This window comes from Mirounga leonina, unplaced genomic scaffold (genome assembly GCF_011800145.1).
Source record: "Mirounga leonina isolate KUSES-001 unplaced genomic scaffold, KU_Mleo_1.0 Mir_91, whole genome shotgun sequence".
Taxonomy (NCBI): domain Eukaryota; kingdom Metazoa; phylum Chordata; class Mammalia; order Carnivora; family Phocidae; genus Mirounga; species Mirounga leonina.
In genome coordinates, this window is record NW_023270839.1 from 12,240,362 (window position 1) to 12,253,266 (window position 12,905).

Here is a 12,905-nt window from a genome sequence, read left to right on the forward strand (position 1 = left end):
ATGTAATAGACACCCCATTCTCATTTTTTCAGCACTTGGTGGAGGCTGAAGGCCCCCTAACGCAGAAACCGGTTCTACGGAACCCGAGGTGAGACAACCTGAGTCAGGGTTCACAAACGCTGATTTTGGTAGCCCTAAAGCAGGATTTTTGGAGCTTACTCCGTCTATAGAAACCGGTCCGTATCTGGGGAACTGATAGTGACGCTCAAATCTTAGCGCATAGAGAGTGAAATATCCAAAGAAGACCTGTCATGGGAGACGTGAGTGCGGGAGGAATGCGGAGTCCGCGGGAGGCGGCAGCTGCAGAAGCGGCACTCACTGGGCTTTGGAGTCGGGAGCTTGGCTCCCTGCCCACACCGTTGCTGAATTGCTGGTGATCCTGCTGATGAACAGGACGGAACATCCCTAACGCTTGTGCCTGGGCTGCTTTTCCGTTTTCAAACAGCAGCGGTCCCATCAGGATGTTCTCTTTTTTTCCGGGATGTAACTCATTTAGGGCAAGAGACTTGGACTCAATTTAAATACAGGCAATAGAGCGAACATTACTGTCACTCCGCCTCCCTCGCTTGTAGACTCGGTGAGAGCAGCGACAGGACTTTACCTGCCTTCTGCACTGTTCCTGTCGCCTAGCAGTATTTGCCAAATGAACGAATTTAAGTAGGGAACGTTTTCTTAGCATCATTTTGCCCCTTTTGGAGTTCAGTGCCCAGATAGTCTACCTTTGCCAATCTAGAGAAGATTCTCTGAAGAAACTGGAACAAAATGGAAGTGAAGCGTTTTGCTGTATTGTAGCAACTATTTATTGAGCGCCTGCTATGCAATATGGCATAAGATGAAGAGCAAAGCCAGACAGATTGGGGGAGGAGGGGAGGAGAATATTATATTAATGGGGGGCATAATTATCAACTGAGAGAAGTATAGGAAGGCAGGGAATACTATTCTATGATAGGGTATAATGAAAGATCCTTGATGCGCGGAGGGTCAACATACCAGTGATTAATCTGAAGAATCAGTAGAAATTGGTAAAAAGTGAAGGTGGGATGGTGGAATGGGATCAGCATTCAGGAGACAAAAGCAGTGCAGAAAAGCCATCGATTTTTAACAGGAACCGGTGCATCAGAGACTAAACTGAACCCACTCCTACTCGTTTCTTTTTGCTTCAGAAATAACTTTTAAAAATTACTTAACGTTAAACAAATTACTTATGTTGTCTTTAGCTTCCTCCCTCCCCCGAACTTCACATTGTTTTGGGTTTTAGATGTCTCAGATTTCCTTTTCTTAAAGACACTGCTCTTGAACATTAAGCGCCTTTTCTGTGTCATAATCCTTTTTTCAAAGCTGGGCTCTTTGATTTTGTTTCTTTTGTCTCCTTCCTTTTAAGATGAAATTATTGGTTCTTAATGATACTAACATAATTACTTATGTGCTTTATCCATGTATACATAAATACACACATACATACGTATAAAACTGAATAATAATAACAATATGCTAAATAAGATTGCTGAGTGAAGTTTAAATGTGTTTCTTTTTGTCCTCATGCTGTGTCCCATTAGGGATGTAGTAACAAAGTACCGTGTTTTAAATGAACTGGATGTAATTCTTCTCTTTGGTTATATGTAGATGTTTATTCAACCAGGACTCTGTGGATTGCTACATGGGATATTTCCAGTCTTTTGCTATTACAAAACGTTCCCTGTGCGTGATACAATATGCTTTCGCTAATGGCTCATTAGCAGAGTCCTGCGAATGGGATTGCTAGGCAAAAGAACATGTTATTTTGTTTAATATTGCCAAATTCACCTTCATAGGGGTTGCGTGGTTTTGTATTCACACTTGCAATGTAGGAGAGTCCCTGTTTCCCCACAGCCTCTCCAATAGAGTGGATTTTTGCTAATTTGATAGGTGGCAAATGGTATCTGATTACAGTTTTGCATTTATCTTTTTATAAGTGAGGTGGAGCATCATTTCAAATGATGCGTGCATATAATGAAGTATGATGAGTCTTAAGGAGTGTGGGAGATAAACAGCTATGAAATGAAGTGGAACAAGCTAGGCCCCAAAGAAGGTGTCTAGTACGCTACTTTGTGTGTGTGGGGGGGGCTTAGAAATACATACACAAATAGACACTTGTTTATATTTTCAAAGTAAATATAATAGGTAAACCAAAATCTAATAAAAATGGTAACCAATGGAGGGAGAGCAAGGCCTATTTTCTATTGGATGATCTCTAAAAAATTTTAGAAACATTTTACATATTAGCCCAATGCGAAATACGTTGAACTCTTCTAATGGCTTTTATTGACCTTTTTGCTTTGCATTTTTGTTTAAACTGTAATCATTCTCTTCCCTTAATGCTCCATATTCTGAGTCATAGGTAGAAATGTTTACCCCACTCTCAGGTTATAAAGGATTTCACTCATTTTATTTTTTAGTACTGGTATGGTTTTCTTTTTTTTTTTTTTTAATTGATATCTCTAATCCATTTGGGATTTATCCAGTGTAGAATAAAGAATGGAATTTACTCTTTTTCCATATGGCTACCCAACCGTAGAAATTTTTATTTTATCTTACTTCAGCAAACTCCCACACCTGTCTCCAAAACTAGCAAAACACTACTGCTGAAAGCCCCATAGAGTACAGACGGTCCCCAACTTACGACTGTTCAACTTAAATTTTTTTATTTTATGATGGTATGAAAGGCATACGCATTTGACAGAAATCATTCTTCGAATTTTGAATTTTGATCTTTCCTGGGGCTAGCAATACGCAGGGAGATATTCTCTCCTGATGCTGGGCAGTGGTAGCAAGCTGCAGCTGTCAGTCAGCCACGCCATGATGAGCGTAAACAACCCATACACTTACTACCATTCTGTACTCATACAACCATTCTGTTTTTCACTTTCAGTACAATATTCAATAAATTACATGAGATATTTAACACTTTATTATAAAATCGGCCTCGTGTTCGATGATTTTGCCCAACTGTAGGCTAACGTAAGTGCTCTGGGCATGTTTAAGGTAGGCTAAGCTATGCTGTTTGGTAGGTTAGGTGTATTAAATGCATTTTTGACTTAATATTTTCAACTAATGAGTTTATTCTAATGTAACCTCATTGTAAGTTGAGGAAAATCTATACATTGACTGGATCAAGATATCATCTTTATTGAAACATTAGACTTTGGTTTTAGTTAGTGTCACCCTATGGCACACACCATTTTCTTTCTTTCTTTTTTTTAAAGATTTTATTTATTTATTTATTTGAGAGAGAGAGAGAGAGAGAGAGAGAAACAGCATGAGAGGGGAGAGGGTCAGAGGGAGAAGCAGGCTCCCCGCTGAGCCGGGAGCCCGATGCGGGACTCGATCCCGGGACTCCAGGATCATGACCTGAGCCGAAGGCAGTCGCTTAACCAACTGAGCCACCCAGGCACCCCACCATTTTCTTTATCCGGTACCTCACTTAGCTCTCTTTTCTGTGAAGTCAATCAAATGTCTGTTAAACTGCCTCCCTGAAACTTGTTCCTATATCCTTGCTTTGAAAAAGTTGACTTGTGTAGCTTCTCAAATCAGATCCAGAGCTTTTCTCTGTAAAGCCAAAATGGTTGTCCTTGAAATCACTGCCTCTGAGGCCGGACACATGGCACAGGCACATGACTCATTTCTTAATAAAACAGAACCATTTGAGGAGACGTCTGTCTTAAATTTGGACTTGACCTAGGTGGAAAAATCATAACAATGATTTCCTCAGGTCACTGGAGCTCTCACTAGGATAGTGGACACTGGTGCTTCAGCTAGATCCCCCTCTAGAGCTGAGGTCCTTGCTCCCCCACTTGCAAGAGTGTTAGCCACGGACGGCTCATAGCCCAACTCTGAAATGACTGACAGAAAATGTCAAACAGAATAATAGCTTTCCAAGACTATGTAAGTGTTCTGGAGCAAGAAATATGAACGCTTTTTAATTTTTTTTTAAGGCATAGGAAAAACGAGATGGAAAAGGATAATGATAGATAAACCCAAATGACTAAATAAAAACTAAGAATATAAAGCCTTAGGAAGTTTTTGGTCTTTCACAAAGCTAAACAATGGGCAGTTTATGATTGTGCTTTCAATCACAGTGTAGATTTGATTAGATAAATTATTGTGCACCAATTACCTGGGTCATATATATTCACTGATTTGCAAGTATTTAGGATATAATTTGAGAAAAAGCAAGTCACAAAAATTGTATGTATAATATAATTGTTCTTTATACATGTGTTTGCAGAGAAAAATGAAAAGTTATTAAGTGATTATTTCTCAATGGTATCATGCAGTGACTTTTGCATCCTTCTTTGTGCTTTTCTGCTGTTATCATCCAAATTTTTTAATAATGAGTATATGAGGTTGAATTCTGTCCCCCCAAAAGATATGTTGAAGTCCCAACCCTCAGCTTCTCAAAATGTGACCTTATTGACATACATACTTAGTTGAGACCATACTAGAATAGTGTGGATCCTTAACTCAACATAAGTTAGTATCCTCATAAGAAGAGAAGACACAGCCATGTGAGGTGAGAATGCCATGTGATGGTGGAGAAAGAGATTGGAGTGTTTTGTCTAAGAACCACCAAGGATTGGGGCACCTGGGTGGCTCAGTTGGTTAAACATTTGCCTTCGGCTCAGGTCATGATCCTGGGTCCTGGAATCAAGTCCCGCATTGGGCTCCCTGAGCAGGGAGCCTGCTTCTCCCTCTCCCTCTGCAGCTCCCCTTGCTTGTGCTCTCTCTCTCTCTCAAATAAATAAAATATTAAAAAAAAAAAAAAAAAAGAATCACCAAAGATTGATGCTTGGTGCCTCCCACCAGAAGCTAGGAAGAGGTAAGGTGAAATCAACACCTTGATTCCAGACTTCTAGTATCCAAAATTGTGAGAGAATAAATCTCTGTTGTTTAAAGCCACTCATTTTGTGATACTTTGTTATGGTAGCCCTAGGAAACTAATATACACGTGTTACTTTATAATCATTAAAAGTTACTTCCATTTTGAAAATTAATTGGAGTTATAATCCATATGAAAGAAGATGAACTTGAAGGCCAGCAAAAAGATGACTTTTCTCACAAAACGTTTCCTGTTGGTCCCAAGGAGCAACACTAGAGCCCTTGTCAGGAGGAGCTCCTGTTGAATAATCTATTTGCATGCCTTACCTTTCCTTCTCTAGATGTAAGTCTCTCAAGAAGTCAGGGGCCAGGTTCATGTTTACTTCCTACAAAGTGTAGCCCACCACTTAAGAGTAAAGTTCTCAGTGAATGCTTTTTGGATGAATGGATGGATGGATGAGGAATTCCTCTTAGTAAGAAAATCCTTCAGCTGCCACTCTTATAGAGTAGGGTAAACTAACACACAAAAGCAAGAAAACGCCTTGAGGATGAAAATTGAGACTAGACTTGGGATGAGAGGAAGGCAGGGGAACCTACTGACATACATAGACTCCAGATCCCTAGTTCTGTGGAATGTTAAAAAGCAGATCACTTATCAAATGAATGTGGGGATTGAAGCCAGTTTCTTTGCCGTGGGATCTCTAGGGGTCTTTAACACACCATTGTGTATTGGGACTTTCCAATAAGAGGAGGGAATTAAGCTGCATATCCCAGTATTTGCTGAATTTTTTTTTCTGTCATTTCAAAGCACCTGGTGGCTGGTGTTTGGGGAATTAGCTTTGGTGCATTCTGCACCGTGTTCAGATAAACCCGTTGAGAGCACCCTTCAGTGCTCTTCTCACGTACCTGTCTCTGCACTCACACTGTGTCTCCAAGCTTTAGTCAAATGTTTTTGTGGTCCCTCAGATCTAAGAAATTTCACCATAATTGTAGATCATATTATATTTTTTTTATTAAAGAATATAGAATGAGAGAAGTAATACTTTGAAATCATCAAAGGTCTTTCAAAGACAGACATTCCATAGATCTAAAATGTGACTGATATCTTTAAAAAAATAAAATAAAATGTGACTGAAAATGCTTGCTTGACCCTTGGAGTGAGCAGATAAGGATAGGTTTATGTCAGAATAAGGCAGGGGTAGTGTGTTTTTTTTTTTGGCCCTCCAGAAAGAGACACAAAGACATGATTAGATGTGCAAGAGATTTATTGGGGCAATGCTTGTGAAGGATAAAAGAGGAAGCAGGAGTGAGGGGATAGCCTTACATCATGATGCAGGTCTCACATCTACAGGGAGAGGGAAGGGAGTTTGGGTGGGAAGAATCTCCAACTACAGAGCAGTTCTAAGGAATTTTGGCCAGGCTGATGGGGTGTTCCTCACATAAACTCACATGTTAGAGGAACCCAATACCCCATAGGAATGGGTTAGCACTTGTAACCCTAAGTCATTGGCTGGGAGTGGCCCATAGTGCAAATACCGTGGTGGATCCAGAGGGCCAGCAGCTGGGACTATCCAACAACTATGTTTCCTGCAGCAGGAAAGCTGAGGGGTGAATGTTTATGGTCCCCAAGGGGAGTGAAATCAGATGACCAGGGTTTGAACTCCAGCTCTACCACTTAATTATAGGGGAGTTATCTAACTTGTCTGAGCTCCAAATTCCTCATCTGCAAAATGGAAATTATTAAAGTATCCACCTCAGAAAGTTGTTACGAGAATAACAAGACTCTAAAAATTTTAGCATTTTGCCTGACACACTGAGTAAATATTTACACTCAGTAAATATGAACTATTATGATTACAGGTACTTATAGCTGGCACGAAGTCAGAAGTCTCAGCCCTGGGCGCCTGGGTGGCTCAGTCAGTTAAGCATCTGCCTTCAGCTGGCGTTATGATCCCAGGGTCCTAGGATCGAGTCCCACGTTTGGCTCTCTGCTTAGAGAAGAGTCTGCTTCTCCCTCTCCCTCTGCCCCTCCCCTCTGATTGTGCTCTCTTTCCCATGCTCTCTCTCTCTCTCTCTCAAATAAATAAGATCTTAAAAAAAAAAAAAAGTCTCAGCCCTCAGGGAATTCTGACAGCTGGATGAAATGCTAAAAGGTGAGAGGAAGTCTTCACACTGTGTGTGGAACTCTTCTCCAGGATCTTTCAAATGGGATCCTTTTTCCTGGGCTTCTCAGAAACAAAGACTGTCCCTGCTGAACTTTACTTCCAAATGCTTACTATAAGAGAAAAGGATAGCATTCCCATTTCCCTGCTAGATTCACAGGGCTGGCGCGGGATCCTCCCACACCCCAGCCTGGCAAGTTTCCCTTGAAAAGTTTAGTGTGTTTATCTATTTATCTTGTGTGCTTCTTAAGGAGGTCAATAATGCTATAAACAGAGGAGAGCTCCTGGCTCAGTCAAGCAAATTACAGAATATTGAAAAGGTCATGGCAATAAAGTACATCATCACTATAATGCACAGAATATATGAGGCATTAAAATCCTAATGCCTAGACTTCGGATTAGAATTTATGGATGAGCAGAATGTACTACCTTACTACATTTTTATGGCCGAAATTAAAACAAGGGTGGCTTCACTTAACCCCTGCTAGCAGCCTTAAATTCATTGAACTGCCTTCTGTGTTCATAGAAGTCTGTCTATATGGAACTCAATGTTTTGGGGAGCAGTTATTGCTTTGGCACCTTCCTTGAAGAGAAAGGAGAGAAAAAAAGATGGGTGATCATAGAACCAGCTGGTGAGACATCCTCACACATTTGAGACCAGGCTGATGGTGAAGGGAGTGCTGATGGTTTCTCAAGGATATTGGGCACCCAACCCCCGGGCTCCGTGATGTTGACTGGCTCAAATGCATGACCTGTCCTTCCATTGGCCATGCAGCAGGGACAGCTCTCCACAGATTCAGTTCCTCTGCACCACACCAAGCAGAAGTGGTTGTTAACTAAAGATAGTGGCTTCACAGGGCGCCTGGGTGGCTCAGTTGGTTAAGCGACTGCCTTCGGCTCAGGTCATGATCCTGGAGTCCCGGGATCGAGTCCCGCATCGTGCTCCCTGCTCGGCAGGGAGTCTGCTTCTCCCTCTGACCCTCCTCCCTCTCATGCTCTCTGTATCTCATTCTCTCTGTCTCAAATAAATAAATAAAATCTTTAAAAAAAAAAAAAAAAGATAGTGGCTTCACAGCCCAGGAAGACAGTGGACAGAAACATGAAGCTACGTGGACATTTCACATCCAGAAGAGAGTCCTTACTACCTAAAGGAATTCTGGATGAAGCAGCGAATGGGACCTGATTTGGAAATAGTTCTAGGAAATGTTTTCTATGAAAAATTACCTAGGAAAGAGCTTATTCAGCTGCACAACCTTATCACTGAAGTTATCAGGTGTTAGCGTGTAACCCTTTGAAAAACTCGGATTATTCTGCCATGTGAGAGGCACCATCAAGGAACGAGGCAGAGGGAACCAGCATTGATTATACACAACACGCCAGACCTTAATCCTCACAGCAGCCCCATGGAAGTAAGTATTATCCCTATTTTACAGATGAGAAAGCTGAGGCTGAGAGAGGTTAAGAAAATTGTACAAGACCCTAAGCTGTTAATTGGCAGAGCTGAGATTCCAATCTGGATCTGCTTGGCTCCAAAATCCATGCCCAGTATAACACACACACAAAACTGATCGCAACAGCTTCCCTGTGGGGGACACGGCAACCTTGGGAGCAGCCTTGACTCAAAAGCCACCACCTTTTGATTTGAGTGGCAACTAAAAACCTGTCTTTCTAGGGGCGCCTGGGTGGCTCAGTTGGTTAAGCGACTGCCTTCGGCTCGGGTCGTGATCCTGGAGTCCCGGGATCGAGTCCCGCATCGAGTCCCGCATCGGGCTCCCTGCTCGGCGGGGAGTCTGCTTCTCCCTCTGACCCTCCCCCCTCTCATGTGCTTGCTCTCTCTCATTCTCTCTCTCTCTCAAATAAATAAATAAAATCTTTAAAAAAAAACCCAAAAAACAAAAAACCTGTCTTTCTAAACATGTCTCTCTAATTTCTGTAATTTCCTGTGAGTGGCTGGTTACTTTAGTTCTGGTTTTCTTTTAAAATGCAAATTATCCAGAGAGATGAGACACTTCCTGTGAATAAATCTTTCAGATATTTTCTTTTCTTTCCTTTCTTTTCTTTTTTTTTTTTAGAGAAGGAAAGAGGGGTGGAAGGGCAGAGGGAGAGGGAGAGAGAGAATCTTAAGCAGGCTCCACACTCAGCACAGAGCCCGAGGAGGGGCTCATCTCACACCCCTAGATCATGACCTGAGCCAAAATCAAGAATTGGATACTTAACTGACTGAGCGACCCAGGTGCCCCCAGATACTTTATTTTCTAAAGGGCAATCTTGATAGCATTCGACCATGGATCACCCGGGGAGGAGACAGAGGGGTTTATGGAGGAAATGGCAAAAAGGGAACAGTTGGAGGTGTCAAATACATGAATCTGTTTCAAAATTTTACCTGAGGCTGACCTCAGTGATCTTTTTTGCTTTTTAGGAAGAGTAAGTACTATATTTTAGAATGTACATACCTATTTCATGGTATTGTAGGACAAGGGATGTGTGTATGGGAGAAGGCTTTGTAATGTAAATGAATCAATATAAAGAAGGTGTGGTGTGGTGCTAGTTCAATTTGTAAATGAATTCATTTTTTGTGGCCAAATTCACTCTTCCTATTCCACATGGCTCCATTCTCTTAACCATTCATCAAATAGAAGTGGGGGGGAAAGTATCTGGACACTAGAAACACATTATATAGACCAAATTATAAGACCAGATTTGTTGTAGAAAATAAGGTCTAATATTGCAAACTGAAAGAATTGCCTTCTAGGAAAAGATTGAATACATTTTTGTGATTTTCAACATTATTTTCTCCTATATTAAAAACTTTCCATCTTTTTTTTTAAAGTGCTATATTAGAATTTACCAGCAGAGGGGAGTAAAGGAACACAAAACACCTTTCAGTTTAGGATAATTTTTGTGCATAAACAGGGTAGAAAAGTCAGCAAACCCATGCCTTTTTATTAGCCAGTGGATCCACGTGAATACATTAAATTTTATGAACATCTCAGTCTGTAATGGAGGCAAACAAACAGATCTGTAGGTCATAAAGGCATTGACCTTTTTGATTGGAAGGTGTAAGAGATGAGAAGAATGGACTGTTTTAGTGCATGTTTATGGCCAAGTTTGCCAAGTACAAAGTTTTATTTTCCAAGTCTCTTGAAGCTGTAGTGAAGTCAATTGTACTATACTCAAATCAAAATGTTTCTTAATTTTGCATGATGCCTATTTTTGAATATTCATTGAGAAGGAAATTCCAGTGAGATGCATTTTTTTAAGACCACTCTATATCATGGTGGATGGGAATATGACTTGCATAAACTTTACCTCAGTATATGCAGCCTTTACTTAGACAAAGAGTGGATGGGGGAACCCGATCTGATGCCAATTCAAAATATACCAGAAATGCGTGTGCGCACACACATGCACACACACGACCTTTGAGAAGACAGTTACTCACCTCTAGATGAATGCTAGTTAATGTCCCAAACCCTCTTTCTTGCCCTATATCTTGAAAGAAGGAGACTTTGGGGATTAGAATTATGAACCCTTACCTAGAGGGAATAGATTGCACGTTCATTGTCAACAACCTGAAATGCCTGGTGAGTGATTCCTGTGCTGCATTAGAGACAAAAAGATGTTGAAGAGGCCATTGCAAACAAGTTGAGGAGACAAATAAGAGTCTATTTTGCAATGAGATATCTCTTGTAGGAAACAGAAGGTCAGTCACCAATAAATGAGGATCCTGATATCTAACCAAGGTACTATTCACCAAATTTCTCCTTCCTTTTCATTCATTCCATAGTTCTCCTAGAGCAGTGTTAAAAGATAAACTGAGATGTTAAAAAACGTAAGAGTGTATTTGAACAAAAATCTATTGGAATCCTGCTGTGCCAAACTGGGAATGGTTGGGTGTGCTCCTCGGACGGGAGCTCAGGGAGAGACTTTCAATAAAGAAAAGGTGAAAACAGGGGCGCCTGGGTGGCTCAGTTGGTTAAGCGGCTGCCTTCGGCTCAGGTCATGATCCTGGAGTCCCAGGATCGAGTCCCGCATTGGGCTCCCTGCTTGGCAGGGAGTCTGCTTCTCCCTCTGACCCTCCTCCCTCTCATGCTCTCTGTCTCTCATTCTCTCTCTCGCAAATAAATAAAATCTTAAAGAAAAGGTGAAAACAGAGCAAGGAAGTTGTTGATTGGCTATAGCTTAAAGCCTAGGTGGCTGTTTGTGATTGGTTGTCCTTGGGTTTTGATTTTGTAACCCTGAGGCATTTATAGGCTTGGATTTGGGTTCGCTTACATAGGCTGCCAAGGCATGAGAGCCACGTCAGTCCAGTGGTCTCCTTGTTTAATTAATTTAACAGCGGTAACCAGAGTTTTGTGCTCTTACCGAGAGTAACAATCTGCTAGGCCAGAGAAGGAAAATGTCAGCTTTAGATTTCACTTCATGAAATGTCCACTCAGGGCGCCTGGGTGGCTCAGTCGGTTAAGCGTCTGCCTTCGGCTCAGGTCATGATCCTGGAGTCCCGGGATCGAGTCCCGCATCGGGCTCCCTGCTCGGCAGGGAGTCTGCTTCTCCCTCTGACCCTCGGCCCTCTCATGTTCTCTGTCTCTCATTCTCTCTCACGCAAATAAATAAAAAAAAACTTAAAAAAAAAAAATGTCCACTCATCAATTTCATCTTCATTGGCTTTGTATACAGGATCTAGGAGTCATATCATCCTCTTTGTCTTAATGAATATACTGTATACGTTATTTACCTGGTTTAGCAGGTTTGAAGGCCTTCTATTCATATGATGTTTTCCAGTCCCAGCACATCAAGTGTTGATAGAAAGACTTAATATATCATCCATGGACCCGCCACGGTTCCAGAATGTGTTGTCATTTGCTAAGATAGGCTTGATTTGTTCCCGGTCTTGATGAGGGTTTTAGAGTTCAGCACACCAGGCAAATTAAGGAATTCTAGGACTGCTGGGGAACGATGAAAAAATGGAATGTTAGCTGGGCTTCAAAGATAAGGAAAGAATAGGAGCATTAAAAGGGGAGTAAAAAGGCAATCCAGGTAGGAGAAAGCACTTAGTAAGAACACAGTTCTATATTAGACAGTACCTGATGAGTTATAAGGAATGATGAGTAATGGCAGGGTTCAAGTAGTGGAGATCCCTTAGTCTTCCAGAGTTGAAGGGATGCCCTACCAGAAAACATGGAGAAAAGATAGGACACTGTTTTGGGTCTAACACATACGCATGGGAGTGACTCCAGTAGGTTTCTCTCTCTCCCTAAATTAGTAAAGGTAGATGTATTGAATGGCTAAGGATAATAACTGTTTCACAGTTTGGGAAGTAAATGAGAATATGTTTGCAAGCCTCCCAGGCTCCAGTGGGTACCTAACCAATATTAACTTCCTTTCCATTTCCCAGTCATCAAAATCCATCCTAGAAAAACTACTCTCCAAGAAAATGGCAGTTGGTAAGCGTTAAATGTTATAAATCTCAGAGTGTTACACAAAGCGCATTATCATCAAGAATGTTAATAATAAATATAAACATAAATAATAAATATTGTATTTCTCTATGACCCTCTTGTGTTCTGTGCTCAAGAAAATAGTCCCTTGAAGCTCATAAAAAATGTTCACACTTAAATTCTATCAATAATTCTTTAAGGCAAATCTTTTCTATTTTTCTCTAGCAACAGACGCGATGCAAATGTACAATGGGTGGGAATGTTTCTAAATGAAATCACTCTAACAACTCAAGCATTTCCCCGGCTTCTGTTCTGGAATGCACACAGGTACTATTTTTGCACTGTGGGCTAAATGCCTTAAAATGAATTTCACTGTTAAGGAAACAATTATCCCTTGCGTTTGATGGCAAATTTTCCCTTTCATAAAGACCGCCAAATTTATGGGGGAGAA